The sequence below is a fragment of the Sus scrofa genome, chromosome 2 (genome assembly GCF_054392235.1).
Source record: "Sus scrofa isolate SSC_HxYL_T2T_F1_AM1 chromosome 2, Sscrofa_HxYL_maternal_Yorkshire_Landrace_v2.0, whole genome shotgun sequence".
NCBI classification, from domain to species: Eukaryota; Metazoa; Chordata; class Mammalia; order Artiodactyla; family Suidae; genus Sus; species Sus scrofa.
The window spans coordinates 139,333,241-139,351,814 of NC_139384.1; the positions used below are offsets into that span (position 1 = coordinate 139,333,241).

The 18,574-nt window shown below is 35.8% G+C and overlaps 1 long non-coding RNA gene across 16 annotated transcripts in view; it reads right to left on the minus strand.

Annotated features, from left to right (window-relative positions):
* LOC102158243 (uncharacterized) overlaps nt 1–18,574 on the minus strand; it is a 1,270,494-nt gene that overhangs the window by 593,169 nt on the left and 658,751 nt on the right. The window contains exons 6-7 of one of the 16 annotated variants that reach the window (XR_014838691.1): nt 17,331–17,413; nt 14,864–16,907 (exon numbers count right to left, since the gene is read on the minus strand). The exons of 14 other annotated variants lie outside the window; for them this stretch is intronic. This is a non-coding gene — a long non-coding RNA (uncharacterized LOC102158243). Of the gene's footprint in view, nt 1–14,863; nt 16,908–17,330; nt 17,414–18,574 lie in introns of those variants that run through there. One more of the 16 variants, XR_014838689.1, reaches the window with a different exon arrangement.

Here is an 18,574-nt window from a genome sequence, read left to right on the forward strand (position 1 = left end):
ATTGTCCTGAAGAGGTAAAAAAAGAAGAGACTAAGAGTTTTCGTCAGTAGTAGAGCCTTTTAGGAACATTCCATTAGTAATAAAAACATGATGCTGAGCACACAAAAGAGCAAACAAAATCCAAATGAAAAGAAAAAAATGTGGTGAAAACACAACAATGCAGACTACAAGATAAAAACACCAACTATCTCCTCCTCTTTGTCTGTATGTAAATTTCCTATTATAGGACATAGGAATGCATTATGCCAGCGTGTGTGTAGAAGAAAATGCATCCTTAGGTTTGCAGAAAGTGTGTAATAACCATACCACATTTTGCTTTACTTCAGGGTGGGTCAACCATTTGTAAAGGAAGCAGTCACGGATACATAAATAAAAGTAGCATATTCTCCCCATTAAATATGCGGATTTTATTTAATTTAGATGAGTGGAGTGCCTGGAAATGTTAAAAGGAAGTTTTGTTTTATAACACCTCTAAGTAGCAAATAAATTAGGAAGAACGGTTACTCTTTTTAATTTATTTACTCATCAATTTAATGGAGTGTCTAGTTTGGGAGCTATGTCACGGTGATTTGTAAAGATACCGGGTGGGGAGGTTTATTTATGTAGATGTGGAAAGGATCATTATGTTTTATGCCACAAAAGGATAAGAGTAAGTATATGTAATATGAATTTTAATGATTATTCTGGAGGATATAATTATAGCCCCACAAATAACAACCATGAAAGTTGAAAATGTGCTTCATTTTCACCCTCTTTTTGGATTGCATTAAGTGATTAACCTTATTTTTTTCTCCTTTTATCACAAATAAAATACATAAAATTGATTCACTGGATTTAAAAACAAAAACACCTTCACAAAAGCAGAAGTTTCATAGCTATCTAATTCTGCCTCTGCTCCCCATCTATGCTTAAAATTCTGTATCTGGAGTGTAATAGTCATGGACACAAAACGCAGCATCTGCTACGTGTGATATTTTTTTGAAGTTGTCCAAAAAATGAGTCGAAAGTATTTCTAATGCTTCTTTATTATCCACACACTTTCCAGATAGTGAATCATTCTTAATTCATAACACAACTCACAGTTGCAATGTCACACCCTTGATTTTATTTATCTTGTTTGTCCAAGTACTACAGACATTAGGGAGGCCTCAGCTTAGAGCTTTTAAACCTGAAGAAGGAGGCTGAAGAAATTGGACATTTTTCTAAAGATAATTCAAGATTAAGTGATGAAAAAAAGAATGTGTAAAGTATGCCAAACACAATATTCTGATTTAAAATGGTATGTGGAAAGCAGTCACTGACCCAGTGTATGCCAAATTTTCCCACTAACTTATTTTCTTTAAAATTCAGAAAGGAGCAATACTCATAGGTTGTCACCAAAACTGGATATGAAGTTAACTAATACCAGAATCTTGGAGTATCCAATTATCAAAGAATTAAAAGAACAGAAAATAAAATGACTTCCAGGTTCTTTACAATGAGAAACAGTGGAAATCAGTCCACGAAAAGGGATTTAAAATCCCTCGTTTCTTTCCTACTGCTTCACCCCTGACTCAGAAAATTGTTTATACTGAAATCAAAGCCAGAGCTGCTGTTCTAGCAATCAAGGACCCTACATTCTGAAGCAGCGCATGCTGTCTCCTCCTTCCCTTCATACGAGGTGTGATTTCTGACTCTGAATAGAAAGAGATGGTCTGCTAAAACTCAGAGAAACCCAGGCAGAGACTTGGTGGGATGCTTTGGAAGGTGGTATTGCACATTCAGGAATTAAAACACAAATGCAGGATTAAGCAAAAAATTCCCCTTAGGTCAGCAAGACTGTAGTGGACAAAAGCCTAATAAACTTTGGGAATCAGACTAGGAGTTGAACATGATCTTCTCTCCAAGAAGAGGAATAGGCCAGAAGCCATGAGAGTGTACAAAGCGTAATCCCAGATAAAAATCTCTTATGGGATAAATGTGATAAATTCACCATGAAGCTTATGAAAAAATGCTACATAACAAGAAAAAAAATAGTTATCAAATGAGGAGATCTTTGAGTCACTGAGCTACAAGAATCAAAGAATGAATTTAGAATATTACTTGGTGGCCTCAAGTGGCAAAGGTCTTTTCATTCTTTCTGGGCTGTATATCTACAACTACATTTCTCAGACTCCCTCTCCCTTACAGATGTGTGATTGAGACTAAGATCTCCTCACTGGAAGGCGAGCATAGAGTTCAATGGATCAAAAAGAAATAAAGCAAAACAAAAAGTTCTTGCTCTGAACATTCATATCTTTTCTGTTGATTAGGAATGATGATGACTAAGGCAGACATGGAAGATAAATGGTGAAAACAGAATAACTCCCCTGCATCATGGTAGAATAGAGAGATGAAACCATTCATCTGCACAACTGCCTTTATATTACTATTATTAAAACTACTTAAAATACCTGATAGCTATCAAAGAGCAAATAATTATGGGAACGAGATTAATAAAAAGACAAGAAATCCTGGAATGAGCCCAGCGTTTAGAGGCAGTTTCTCCTCAGGATAGCTGCCAGTTCTGGTACAGGCAAGTGAAAGGCTAAGAATCTGTGACCAAATTGCAAAGCTACAGGGACCACCAAGGGTTGACAGACCTATGCACTAATGCTAGGACCCTCAAGGCTGCACTTAGCAAATAAGGTTGACTTGTTTACAGACTCACTGGTGCAGGGACTCATACCAATTTCAAGTCACTTTAATCCAATTTTAGTGACTGAAATCATCCCACTTCGCTAGCTGTCTACTAAAAACAAATGTAAAAATTACATCATATTCATTCTTAATTGATTTTTTTTCCAAGTCGAGGTAAATTTACATTCAGTTAAATTCTCTCTTTTTAGTGTATGGTTCTACGAATTTGACAAACACATTCATTCATGTAACTGCCTCCATGATAAAGATACCTAATATGTCGACTGTCCCCAAAAGTTCCCTCTTGTCGCTCTGAGATCAATTCCCTCCCCTCTCCCTTGCCATGGCAACCACCAATTTGATGTTGTTCATTGTGGTTTTGCTTTTCTACAATGGCATATAAATGGAATCATGCAGCATGTGCCTTTTGAATCTGGCTATTTTCACGTAGCATAATGCACTTGAAATTCGTCTCTGTATTTATATAAATCCATCATTTTTCCAATTTACTACTAAGTAGTATTCCACTGCATGAAGTTACCATAGTTTATCATTCATCAGGTCATGGGCATTTGAATCCTTCTCCTTTTTGGCATTTCTGAATAAAGGATTTTGACATCTTGAATGTGTGTATGTACACATACATATCGATTTTTGTGTGGATATATATTTTTATTTCTTCTGGATAAATTCCTAGGAGTGGTATTCCATATGGTAAGTCTATGTTTAACTTTTAAGAAACTGCTCGTTAGATTTCCAAAATTGTTGTTCCATTTTATGTTTCCTCCAACAACATATGAGGATTCCAAAGAGTTCCAGCTACTTCACATACTCAATAGTATTTGGTGTTGTCAAGTTGTTGTTGCTGTGGTTGTTTTTATTTAATTAAAAAAGAAATTAACTATTCTAAATGTGTATTGGCATCTCTTTGTGGTTTATAATCAGCTTTTTGATTTTCATACCAAAACTTGTTGGTATTTTAACTGGAATTAGACCAAATTTGAAGAACACTTTTGAGAAAAACTTCTTAACAATATTAACTTGAACATAGTTTTATAGTTCTCAACACATAAATCTTGCACATATTTTGTTAGATTTCCTACAAAATATTTTATATTTTGGTGTTACTGTAAAAGGCACTGTGTTATTTAAATTTAGTTTCCAATTCTTTGTTGCTAGTATACTGAAAACAATTTTCAATTGATACTGTCCCCAATGATTTTGCTAAATTCACTCATTAGTTCTAATAGCTGTTTAAGACTCTTTGTCATTTTAATGCAGATGATCATGTTATTCGTGAATAGAGACTGTTTTATTTCTCCCTTTCCAATTTAGATGCATTTTGTTTCTTTTCCTTACTTATTGTACTAGCTGGGACCTACAGTGAACAGAAATGGTGAGAGTAACCATTCTTCCATTAATCTTCCCTACCAACTTTAAAAGTATTCAGTCGCTCACCATTAAGTATGCTGTTAGCTGCAGGTGGTTTTGTTTTAAATCAATGTCCTTTATCTGGATAAGGACGTTTCCTTCGACGTTTCTGATATTCAGAAAAAAGCAACTACACACATAAATAAATGATCAACTTGAATAAAAACTAGGAAAAATGAGAGACAATGGAAATAGATGCAAAAGGACTCAATTACAGCATTAGCAGAGATATGATTATAAAAATCTATAATTACATATTTAATGTAAATGAAAGGATTCAGAACTTTGGAAAGAGCTGAAGGTGGTGGGTGTGAATCCTTTCTTTCCATCAGTGTTTTACTTAGTAGTACTTTCGTGATATCTTATTTATATCTCTCTAATGCAGGTAGAACTAGCCTGAAGGATGTGGAGGTGAGACACCAAACACTGTTCCAAGGCAATGTGGGAAAGAAGCAAGAGCAGAACTTAAAACTTTTCCCCTCTGACATATCTTCCCCCTATTTCTGGTTAACTTATAGTTGCTCACTCTGTCACGCCCTGTCCTCACAAACATAATCAATACATATAAATCAGTTCCCAAATAGACTCCAGTCTCCCAAGGGAGACTCTCAAGATTTTCAGATTTGGTTTGTCATTAGTTTGTTTTATTTCCATCCAGAATTGGTTTTGGTGGAAGTAAACAGCAGGCCTTATTAGTTCACATCTCATTAGTCCCCACAAGTTCTACACATATGGATAGGTCTACTTCTTGCGTGCTGTTTCTGAAAGACAATGGGAAATGATGGGTGTTTTATTTTCACTATGATTCCTCCTCCCCATCATCAATATCTTCCATAATTGCATATTATTTACTGAGAGTTACTTTTCCATTTTATGAGATTCAGAATGAATATGTGATTCCAAGATCTTTGCTATTTGAATGGTTATAAAAAAATTTTTTTCCAACCTTAAAAAGGAAAAAAGTCTAGTATTTGCTTGTGAGGAAGAGAATAAATGCTACATCTATAAAATTCCAGGAAAGTGATATTGTATAAGGTATAGCAGTATTAATAACATAAGCATAGAATATAAGACAAAAAGAAATGATAAGGAAAATGGCATACATATAACCAAATAACAAGTCACTAAGTAATCTAGATACTCAATAACCTCAACAACCAGATAATTAGTAGTAATAGAAATAACAGTTATATTAAGTGTAATATCAGATATAGCATGTATAATATTCTATGTGGATATAATGTTCTACTATTAATATTAGACAGAATGTAATATCGGGTCTGTGGCAGCCATTGAGCTCTGCTTCCCACATTTCCTTGCAAGAGGACTGGCTGCCAGGGCGAGGGGAGAGATAATTGACTAACAGCCTGCAGCTGCCCCACATCATCAGCTCCCTCAGGGGATTCATGCCAAGGTCATGTATTCCTGATCTGCTCCTAGACAATGCCTGAGCTTGGTAGCAGTACTAGAGGAGGGCTATTTCTGCTCAGTATGGGACTTCACTAATGGATACCCTGCGGAGCATCACATTAAGTTGTTTCATCAGTGACATCATGCTGATCAGGTAGGATGAGCCCAAGGTGGCTAGTGGACTGGAGGCCATTTGTAGACACAGGAGCTATAGTCCTACTGCTCTGGCTATGAATTTCTCAGGTGTCTTTGCAATTCTATTTTCACTTCATACTTTGAGACCCTGTGGCTTTATTACTAATTATCTAGGTAATCTTCTAAGTAGATTATTTCTTCATTGAGATGACAATGCCTCCCTTTCTCATTAGGAAAATGACTAAATGTTATGAGAAACAATTCAGAGTAGGTAACTTGAATCAGGTGAAGATATATATATATATATCTTCAACTTCAGAATCTGACTGTTTTTGGAGCTAGGATCTTTAAAGAGATGTAATTAAGCTGTAATAAAATCATTATGGTGAACTCTAATCCAATATGACTAGTGTCCTTATAAGAACAAATTTGGACACAAGCATGTTATAGAGGGAAGACCATGTGAAGACTCAGAGAGATAACCATTTACAAGGCAAGGAGAAAGGCCTCAGAAGAAACCAGCCCCATCAACATCTTGATCGTGGACCTCTGGCCCGAAGAACTGTGAGAAAATAAATTTCTTTTTTTTTTTTTATAATTTTTTTAATTTTCCCACTGTACAGCAAGGGGGTCAGGTTATCCTTACATGTATACATTGCAATTACATTTTTTCCCCCACCCTTTGTTCTGTTGCAACATGAGTATCTAGACAAAGTTCTCAATGCTATTCAGCAGGATCTCCTTGTAAATCTATTCTAAGTTGTGTCTGATAAGCCCAAGCTCCCGATCCCTCCCACTCCCTCCCCCTCCCATCAGGCAACCACAAGTCTCTTCTCCAAGTCCATGATTTTCTTTTCTGAGGAGATGTTCATTTGTGCTGGATATTAGATTCCAGTTATAAGTGATATCATATGGTATTTGTCTTTGTCTTTCTGGCTCATTTCACTCAGTATGAGATTCTCTAGTTCCACCCATGTTGCTGCAAATGGCATGATGTCATTCTTTTTTATGGCTGAGTAGTATTCCATTGTGTATATATACCACATCTTCCGAATCCAATCATCTGTCGATGGACATAGAAAATAAATTTCTATTGCTTAAGTCACCAGTACCAGTCTGTGGTACTTTGTTATGGAAGCTCTAGGAAAAGGAATATACTTTGATAGAAAGCTCCCCTGCATTTCTAAATGCCCTTGGGAGTGGCATCATGCCCCCTTGAGAACTTCTAATATAAAGGATTCCTATTCTAGAACAAACACACTAGGGAGCAGGGACTAGATTTTATTGCAGCTGTTAGGATAAACAAACTCGGAGTCCCCACTTTGGCACTGTGGGTTAAAAATCCGACAGTAGCAGTTGCAATGCAGATCAATCTCTGGCCCAGGAACTTCCATATGTCATGGGTGCAGCCCCCGAAAAAAACAAACTCAATTGCATCTATCTATCTATCTATCTATCTATCTATCTATCTATCTATCTATCACTATATCTCACAGTGGAGAAATCACCCATAGTGTTGAATGAAAAAAAAAAATAAGCTAGCTGCAAAGCATGTTATCATTTATAAAATGTTCAAACATAAAAAAAATACTGGACATGTAAATTTATAAACATCTAGCAAAAGTATAAAAATCAAGATAGAAGCACCCTTATCAATTCCAGAATTTTGGCTATGTCTGAAGAAACAGAGAAAAGAAAGGGGGGGTAGGGTATGAAAGGGGTTAGAAAGGCAACCAAAACGATCTCTGTAATGTTGCATTGCCTTTAGAAAAATCAATAGCGCACATGACAAAGCTATGATATCTATTAAATTTGGATAGATAAGTCTGTTAAATTATTCTCTTTCATTTTATGAATGTATTAAATCTTTTTGTAAAGAAGGTAATTTCTACTTTATTATTTTAGTATAAAACAAACCCAATATAGTAACACAGTTTCCTTGTCACCAAGGACTTCACTTTTAAATGATAGGTAATAGCTGGTAAATTTTAGGAGCTATTTGCAGGATGTGGTTTGTTGCGTCTCCCTCATTTACTCCCTCCCCTTTGTATGGACTCCAGCTAATCCGGCAATTCATGTGCTTGCATTCTCTGCAGCTGTGTGCTAATTCTAGACTAAACCCCTCAAATTAGCAACGGATAATAATACACTAATTAAAACTGGAACACAAAGCAGTTTTTCCAGAAGCAGTGTGAAAAACCTGACTGATTATTATCTGTGTATACTACAACAATTTTAGACGCTCATTACTGAAGCTTAGAAGAATATACACTAAGACATGCTCAGAGTTGCTTCTTGAGTAATATTGATTTTACTTCTCTGCTCTGGAATATACACAGATGTCACTGTTTCTGAATCCTCCCCCTTTCTACCCCTAAAAGCCCCAGAACAAATACAGCAAAACAACAATGATGACAACAACACAGTAAAATGGCTAATACATTTAGAATTTTTTATATTTATGTAACAAAATGACCTTCTCTGTCTATCGACTTTTTCTTTGTAAACTTATCTGACATTTGCCTGATTCCAGGTAGAACGAAATAATATGAGGCTCCTTTTAAAAATTGTCATTTTAAGTTGCTTTATTCCTAAATTATTGAACAATAAAGATAACTGAGAGGACATGGCATTTCTCAGTATTAACTAGACATATAACTCTGGAAGTACTTACATTTAGAATTATTCAGGGATCGTATCTTCATTAAACCAGTATAAAATAACATCTACCAATGTAAATGTTATACTTAGCCGTCTAATCATTATAACAGAACAGACTTAAAATAATTGGAATGAATAGAGTTTATGCTAGAGATTAGGCTACAGGAAAGGGTTTCCGGAGTCACTGTGTATCAAGAAACCTATTGGTGTATTCCCTAAATCTGCCTCCAAATCAATCAGTATATAAGACCCCTTTTTATTCCCTGTGCTTAAAAATCTCTATCTGTAAGATAAAAATATTAATATACCATTTCCACTATTTTTATTTTCCGTTTGAAAGCAGTTCAGGAAACTCTGGCTCTGTTCATTATAAAAGGATGTATTTTTTTTTAACACAGAAAGAAAGGAGAGGCGGGTGTGGGACAGAGAGAAGTGGGGAGGGGAGAAAGGAAAGGGTAGGCTGGATGAGAAGCTATTGAAAGGGTCCGAGTGAAAGGACACTGCAGTTGGCACCACGGTGTTAACAGCAGACAAAAGAGAGGTGAACAGAGGGATATGATGGAGGTAGAACCAAGAGGTGCATTTTACTGATGTTCGTGTATGTGTGCTGGGAGAACATGAAGAAAGGAAATGGAGAGATCCAAGATCAGTCTGAGATTTCTGCCTTGAGTAAGTAGGTGGATAGTGATGTGATTTACTCAATAGGAAGGACAAGGAGAGAAAAGCTCTAGTAGACTGAAAACAAAGGGTTCTGTTGTGGCTACACTCAATGGAGACGCCTTCTAAGCATTCAGACAACAAAGTCAACTAACTTGACTGGACCACAAGTAAGCATAGGTGGGCACAGTTAGGACTGGAACTCTAGATTTGGAAGTCATTGGTGTAAGGTGGTATTTAAGACCTGTTTAGGTCACCCAGAGAGAGCTTGTGGATAGCAAAAAGCTCAATAAATTAAAGGACTTTTATGTGGCTCATGCAGTGTCTACATGAGAACTGCTAAATTGGAAAGAAATGAGATAGTATATAGGCTATATGGTGTGACTTGCCCATTGAGCCATAGAGGCAGTGTCTAAACAGGTTTACTTTTGTGGGCAATAAGATAAACATGACTTTTCCATAAAAATGATATTTATGTCTTAATACAGACAGGGGTTTTTTTTCAGTGAATTTTTAAGTTCACTGAATAACATAAGACCAGAGTTCAGTGGTCTCTATTTTCAAATCAATGTTGGCAATAATTTAGGTGGAACTTAAATTATGTACTTTTTTGGCTTGCAGGAGACTTTGTTTCTTTTGAAGTTATATGATTATTACCCCTCTCTTGTCAAAAGTGCAATAGCTACTGCCACACATTAGTGACCCACTAAACCTAACCCACCTTTTTATCATGTTAGCACTAATGGCAAATGAGAGAAAGAACCACGAGGAGGACAGGCATTGGGGACAATTTGGATTAATATGCTGAATTGTCTAAAATAAATAGAGACTCCATGTGCAATTTTCATTTCCTAAGCTATGCAACAATTATAGTTATTCTACTCAAATGTCTGTAGCAATGACATCAGTGACTAAAATAGTGCTTGAAAAACAAGAGAAGAAATGGCAAACATGTTATTTATTTGCTTAAATCTATTATAATGGGACTGGCAGTGTTAGTCTCATTAACAGAGGGACCTTTCTTTCCACAAGCCAGCTGGAATAATAAAGGCTGCTATGTGACATTTAAAATGCAATTGCTCTGCGATCTGTAGATTCTGTTTCCAATGCTTACTGATCACAGAGAAAAGTGATCTGAGTAAAATGCAAACCATCTTGCTCATCATCTGCATTCCCAACAAAGATAGCATTAGGGTTAAATGCTATAATATGGCACCAAGGATATGCTGAAAAATTATTCATGTCGAAGTGCTTGAACATTTATTTGAAGCATTTATTCAATTGTTCTTTTGCCATGTGACAGTCCAAGGGTTGGCAGAAATACATCTGTTGTGTTTTTCTTGAATAGGCAAAAAGAAATTATAATTAGGGAGATACCGCTTTATGCATATAAATATACTGCATTTGAAACAAGTTGTTCGAAACAAATGAGAAACATGCAGATTTCCCTCTGTGAATAGATAGGAAATGCAGGATTATTTTGGTGCCTTTGTTTTAATGACAAAATCATGATCTTCAATAGAAACGTGCCTCTGTAGAGCTTGGGCATCAGATGCCAAAGTGAGTTTCGAGGTAAATGTAAGAATCTGAGTTATTTAAAATTTGTGTATTAGGATTTGTTTAAACTCAAACAGGCAAATATTACTCAGTGAGTCTTTTTAACTATTCCAACGTGTATTACAAAATGAAGGGTCTGAAGAGAAGATTTTTGAGTCTTCCATTTTCTTGGTCAGATGAAAAACAGGAAACTCAGAAGCCAAACAGGCAAATATTACTCAGTGAGTCTTTTTAACTATTCCAACGTGTATTACAAAATGAAGGGTCTGAAGAGAAGATTTTTGAGTCTTCCATTTTCTTGGTCAAATGAAAAACAGGAAACTCAGAAGCCAATAATGGGCTATATAATATATCACTTGGGTGGTCAAGCTTCTCCATACCTCAAAGGTTCAGGCTGGAATTTTAATGGGTTCCAATTTTACTTGACCTAATTCATCCATTTCTGTTAGATATGCTTATCCTTTCCACACTAAAACCACAGAATGAACTGTAAATCATCAGATTATAAAATTTTACTCTGACATTTTTAGGAACTGCATTTATTCCACTTTCTGCCTATGTAATGAGGTCTTGCTACTCCCTTTTATATTTCAGAGGTGAAGACCTAAGCAATTTTGACTTATTACATAGTACTTAAGTGAGTATGTAAGTCTAGTTTTCTACTTTAAAATATTCAAGTCTAAAACCATTAGGATTGTGGGGACTATATAGTTTCCCATCCTCTCTCTAATACACACACACACACACACACACTCATAGCAATTAGTCAATATTGCTGAAATTCTGTTAGATAAAATAACTCAAAGACAGGATTTTAAAAAAGAGAAGGAAATAAATTATTAAGAGATGGAGCAGAAAGACTACTTAAAAAATGAAATCTAAAGAACATATCTCTCTTATCATTTTTCCATGTCAGTAGGAAGTAGAACTACCAGAGATGTTTAGGTCAGTGCACCTCAGTACCTCCTCCACTTTCACTAGCCCAGCAAGTCCCACACACTTGACATTTATATTAAAAAGCTGGAGAGGCACAGTGCCTGAGAGAAGCAGCGTGTACCACTTTTGGATGGCATGATGAAGGAAGTCTTTAGGAAGGAATAACACACAGGGTTTGATTTCAGCATTAAACTAAAATGGAAAGTCTCCCAGGCCCAGGTACTCTATGAGAGTATGTACAGTGTGGACTAGGCTTGTTTTTAGAGAAATAGTAGACATGAGAGAAGTCTGAAAAAGGAGCTTGATTGTAGGAGAAAATGTCCCAATAAAATGTAGAAAGGAGAGACCCCAGCCATGATGACTAAGCAAAGTCTAGCCAACTGCCCCAACCAGTCCTCCCCCATGCACCTGCTTCTGTAAATTTGTTTCCGCATCTACTACCTTGCCTGACGTCACTCCAGTCCAACTAGTCAAGCTTGGACCCAGAAGACGTAGCCCATAAAAGCCTTGTGAAACCCTTCTTCCGGGCTCAGACTCTGGAGAGCAATCTCCTCTGAGCCCGCCGGCGTAATAAACCTGAGTTCTCCAATTCTCCGAGTGCTCGCTTGGTTTCTCGCTGGGTAAAAGAGCAGATCCACTACAGCCACAGAGCTGCTAGAGCTGGTACGCTACAGCCACGGGGCTGTCGCCAGAGCTGATACGCTGCAGCACAGGGCTGCTGGGTATCTGCCGTAACATGATGGCGATCGGATTGTCTGGAGGGGGGTAACTGTCTCAGGAGTATTGGTTAGACAGTGAGGACTTGGTAGAAGATGACGTTTTAGGTCTCTATTGCGATCACTTTGAATAGTGAATTTAAAGACAGAGATTTCTGAGAACTGCGAAAAGCATTCTGAAAATAAATGAGATTATTATACTGTTTTACCAAACAATGCTGTTCTTGGTGACTATAAGGAACACACGAGGAAAAGTTATAGTACTATTATTTTTTCTATTCAGTTTTAAACTGTAAGTCCATGGATTAGATAAACTCTTGAGAATCTTTCCATCTCAATGATCTGTAAAAGCTTTCTTTGTGATCTGGCTCTCTTTGAGCATGTGAAATGCTTCTGATATAGCAGAGATGAAATGTCCTCTGAACATTTCTCTATTAAAAATTTGCATGTTTAAAGAAAGGGATATAGAACTTTATACAGCAGTACAGAACTACTACTACAACTAATGATCTGCTGGGATTCAAGATCTTTAATTGCAGTTAAGAGTTATAGCCTGTCCATTTTAATTTTAGGAACATATTTTTTAAAGCAGTGAATTCTTCCACTGCCTGAATACAAAATTTAGTGATATTCATGAAACTCTAATTCCGAGGCCAAGATATGGCGGAAATACAAAAGACAATAAAACTTGGTAGAAAAAGAGAAATACAGCCATTTCCATGAGGGAAGACAAGGTAATAGTTATTCAAATGTAAAGTTTAATAACAAACTCAGCTCAGTGTACCAAAATTGCACAAATTCATTTCTTGGATATTACCACACATATCTTTTAGATACAAAGAAAGCACAATTTACATCCTGGAAAATGAGCTAGTAATATGTTATTAAAATAAAACCTATCAATATAACTCAAACTAAATGGCCAATAGATTTTAATGGTTATGTAGTCTACTGCTGAGGCATTGATTAGGTAATTGCTGAGCAGATCTAATTCAATTGTTGAAATAATAAAATTGTTTCCTGAGCTGGTCATTGTAATCATCTTTTAACCAAATTGATTGGGATATCCATTAATTACAGAGTATTTTGCACACTAATCCACACTTACCACATAGACACAACAGACTAGTTGGTCATATAGATACCACCTTGAATCTTAGAAAACATGCTTCACCTTGAAAGAAACTATGACATGCTATTTGGAAATACAGGTGGGCTTTGGAGTTCCGCACAGGAAACACAGAGGTGAAGTGCAGTGAGTGAGTGTGAAGCCTTGGTTCATCATCTGCTACTAAGAACAACATTATCAACTATTATTACTAATATTTTCCTTTAATAAAAAAGAAAGTTATATAATGAAACAAAGCTTTTGGTTTAAAATAGAAAATCTGATTTTAGGGGCTTTTTCAGAAAACTACTCCAGGAAATCTGTTTAGCTTATTCACATCTTTTGGAGGCAATGAGCACTTGGATAGCTCCTCCTTGCCTTCCACAGTAAGGCCGAGGAGTATAAAGGACTAAGATACTAGTTCTGGGAGTTCCCGCTGTGGCATAGCGGAAATGAATCCAACTAGTATCCATGAGGTTGTGGGTTCAATCCCTGGCCTCACTCAGGTTGGGGCTCAGGCATTGCCGTGAGCTGTGGTATAGGTCACAGGAGCGGCTTGGATCTGGTGTTGCTGTGGCTATTTTGTAGGCCGGTGGCTGCAGCTCCAGTGCTACCCCTAACCTGAGAACTTCCATATGCCACAGATTTGGCCCTAAAAAGAAAAAAAAATATATGTTTCCTGTGCAGAACTCCAAAGGCCATCCATATTTCCTCTTTTCCATCTCTGTTTCTTAGAAAATAACCTAATTCTTCTGAGCTTCCATTTCTGTTTTTTGTCTCTTTGTTCATTTATTTTTAATAGAGAGACAACAACAATACCTTGCACACTGCTTATGAGGATAAATAAAATAAATCAATTAAAACAATCACAATACCACCTTGTATATAATAATCACTCATAAATGTTAACTATTTTTTATTATTATTACACTTTTTCTTCAAAACCTATGTTTGTTTGGAAAGTGATGAGGTCATGAATCCATAACATTCATGAAGGTTCTCTTTGACTAAATATGCGCATTCCTTATTCTGTTAACTAGATTCTTATCAAGGAAAAGGAGAGTTGGAAGAAGCAAAATTGGAATGATTTTTGTTCCTGTAATCTTTTAATATTGCTAACGCTATAGGAATGTTTAAAAATTAGAGCATGAAACAAAAATATTTTGATAGGTCTTTACGTGAAACATTTGTGAAAGTTTCATGAAGGACAGAAACAAACAAAAAAAGATGTGAAATAAACTATCAAATACCTATAATTTGCATGCTGAATAAAAACATATTTGGTTCTTATTCATATTTTAAGTCTTAGAATAAATGTGTACTTCGCAATGGATTTTTCTAATTTCCCTTTGACCAATGTGGTTTTTTTGGGCAGTTGCCTTACTATATAGATGACTATGAATATAAAGGTTATACAGACTATCCATTTTCAAAAGGATGTGTTTATTTCCAGTAGAATTGTAATATCTCTGCTCTTTCCTTTAAAATACTTTGTTGAAAATATACACAAAAAGTATACAATTTTGTCCTAAAGGAGCAGAAAAAAAATTCTACTTTGGTGGCTTACTTTAAAATTTCTCAAGTTATTTTCTCATTTGACAACTAAATCAAACAACCAGTGCTCTTACTTTCTCCGATCTAAACAATTTTACAGAGACTACCTTGCAAATGTCCCAAGAGATGAGCCTGCTCATAGTGAAAAATGTACTCAGCAGGAAATTCACTTAATGATAATGATTATTCTTCTATGTAATGGACATTTCATTGTCAGTAAAGTGTAATATTATTCTGTTGAATGCTTTACATATGCAGCCAGCTCCAAAGACATACTAGCTTAACTTGCACATCTCACTTTCTAGTTTTATCATTTGTCTTTTTGCATATTCAGTGAAATCCATTCATGCTTGGTAGGTAGAATTCTTTATGCTGGTGTCATTTGCTTCTACTGGTAGAAAAAGCTCCTTCATAGTTGGTACAGACATGGATTCATGAACAACTTTAAATGGTATCTGGGACAAAAGAGGGTATCCATCCCGACAGCATGTGTGAGTGTATAGCTAGTGATTATTTTTCTCCTTTCAATAAACCAAAAGCTTGCTGTGTTTCCACATTTTACAATAGCAAACTTTTAACCTAGAAAGGACTTCCAGCCAGCAGAGGTCAAAGGCAAGGCGCTGATGGTGTATTTGGATGGCTGACTGAAAGCTCTCCCTACAATAACACAAAATATCCTCTGTATAGGTTTCATGGGGCCTGCAATGCCACGAAGATAGTCATCTGTGGGTTTAGCATTACACCCTGCTTAATATTTAAATTATAAATAGTTCTGGGACCTAAAATTATGCTACCTCTACTGTCAGATGTTATTCTTTCAAGGCAGGGGTTGATCACTTCATTAGAGTCGAGGATACTGAAATTGGACAAGGTGCCAAAAAAGGATGAAGATATGTCTGGAACTCCTAACCTGTGAAAACAAACCTAGAATTCTTCACAACTGAAATGTTAAGCAGAAGGGGTACACTTAAAATCAGATAAATAAATGAGTAATTTATCCCTGTGTATAAAGATAGACAAGGGAAATATACACAATATATTGATGTAAATATGCCACACAAATCGCTATTTTATTTCAGTCACATCTAACCTCATGGAAATATTTACATGCAAAGCACAAATACGTGGTATGTCCTAAAGCAGATTTTGTTATAACTTAGACATATCTCCACCTCATTTTCATGTAATTACATTCTAAATCTCTTTAACATTTAATGTACCTATCTCGACAAATAGGTAAAATAGACAAGTACAGATATATATAGACTATATACAGTCAGATAGATATAGAAAACACAATACTAAGCATGTGATAATCTTCTGAAGAGTTTTTAATATCTGATGTACCTCAGGATCTAAGAGGGTAGGTTTCAGATACAATTATTTCCAATTTTATTGGCTACCTTTTAGAAAAATGAGTAACCTTAAAAGGTTTGACAACTTAATGGTATTGTATATATTAGGAAATAGATTCCATTTTCTAACACAGAGATACTGAAATGCATTTGACCATAGAATTTCTTTAAAAACATAATGCGTTGCTAGAACACTGACAGAGATGATGAGGTGTGATCTACCTTTGGATTAAAGGTGAGAGCAAAATAATGATCTGAGAGATAAATTTATTTCCGTGAGTAAGGCTCAAAAACATTTCTATTTTGATAACATCAGATAATATCACCATTATATACTGAAATGAAGTAATCCACATAACAGAAATCAGATCTTACTAACAAAGATTAGAAAAAAAATGCTTCCTAAGTCATTAATACATAGATTGATTATCATGTATCAAATGCCATCTTGTCCAATTTCCTGGCTTTTTGGGGGCTCAATTCAAAAATGTTAAAGGCATGTGAGTTCCTGTCATGGCTCAGTGGAAACAAATCTGACAGTAACCATGAGGACACAGGTTCCATCCTCGGACTTGCTCAGTGGGTTAAGAATCTGGCATTACCGTGATCTGTGGTGTAGGTTGCAGATGCAGCTTGGATCTGATGTTGCTGTGGCTGTGGCGCAGGCCAGTGGCTACAGCTCTGATTTGACCCCTAGCCTGGGAAGCTTCATATACCATGGGTGTGGCCCTTAAAAAAAATTAAAGGTACATTTTACTACGATACATAAAAATATAGTTAGCAATTTTCTTACATTTATTCCAAAGTAATGACTATTGTTTTTATGAAAAAATTATCAAGAGTTCAAGCGATGCAACATAATATATACAGTTAAAAAAGTAAATCTGCAAACTCTGCCAACCAGAAGGGACCATTAACCCTTAGCAACATTTATTCAGTCATCTCTATGCATCTAAACATGAAATGCTAGGTGGGTAGGTATAAGAAGATACGTATCATTAAATAAAAATAAGAGTACAATTTTTACAATTCTTATCAAGATACAATATATATATAACAAAACTGGCCGCCCTGTTCAATTTCATGTGCTTTAATAAATATATAGATTGGAATGACCATCACCATAGTCATGATACTGATCACCTTTATTACCTGAAAAAATTCTTTCATGCCCTTGCACTGTCAGTTCTATTCAATGGTCACCACTGATCTGTCATCTGCCACTCTAATTTTGCCTATAAGAGAAATTCATATAAAAGAAATTATACAGCATGTTGGCTTTCAGCCTGGGTCTTTCACTTGGTATAATGCATGTGATTATCACTCACGTTGTGTGAATAGTTCACTCCTTTTTATTGCTCATTATTATTCCACAGTATGATTGTGCCACACCTCTGTACATCACTGGATGGACAGTATGTTTTCAGATGTTGTTTTCTTCATTTTGGGTTTATTACAAATAATGCTGCATTTGAGAAGTGTGGAATTCTATTAGTGTCACATCTTTGATGATACTTAAATTTTCATTATTCTAGTGAGTGTATGGTGGTTCTTCAAGGCGGTTTAATCTGCATTTCCCCAATGACTAATGATTTTTGTCATGTTTTCACATGTTTGTCATTTGTATATTTCTTTGGATATAGTTGTTTTGTTGTTGTTGGGTTGTATATTAGTTTCTGAGGGCTGCTGTAATAAAGTGACACTAACTAGGTGTCTGAAAATAACGGATATTTATTGTCTAACATTTTTTGAGGCTAGAAGTCCAAAATCAAGGTGTTGGCAAGGCCATATTACCTCTGAAATCTGTAGGGGAGAATCTTCCTTACTTCTATTTAGCTTCTGAAGGCTTGATGGTAATTACTGTTATTTCTTAGTTTACAGCTGCAGCACTTCAATCTCTGCTTCTCATCACATGACACTGTTTCCTTAGTGTTTGTGTCTCTCCTCTTATTTAAGGACATCAGTCATACTAGATTAAAGGCCAGCCCTACTCTGGTACAACCTCATCTCAACTATTGTATCTGCAACAACCCTATTTTGAAATAAGATCATATTCTGAGGTACTGGGAGTTGTCTTCAACTTCTCTTTTGAGTACATACAAATTAATCCATAAAAGGTGGTTTTTCCTCTTTTAATTGACATGTATAAATTCTTTATACATTCTAATAAAAGCCCTTAATTCTTTTTCATTGATCTATACATGTAACCTAACACCAGTGCCACACAATCTGGTTACTATTGCTTTATAGGAAGTCTGGATATCAAATAGTGTGAATCATCCAGTTCTGTTCCTTTCAGAATTATTTTGGGCTCAGAGTCAAGATGGCAGAGCATCAGGACATGGAACTCACCTCTTCTCACAAATACATCAAGAATATATCTACAAATGGAAAAA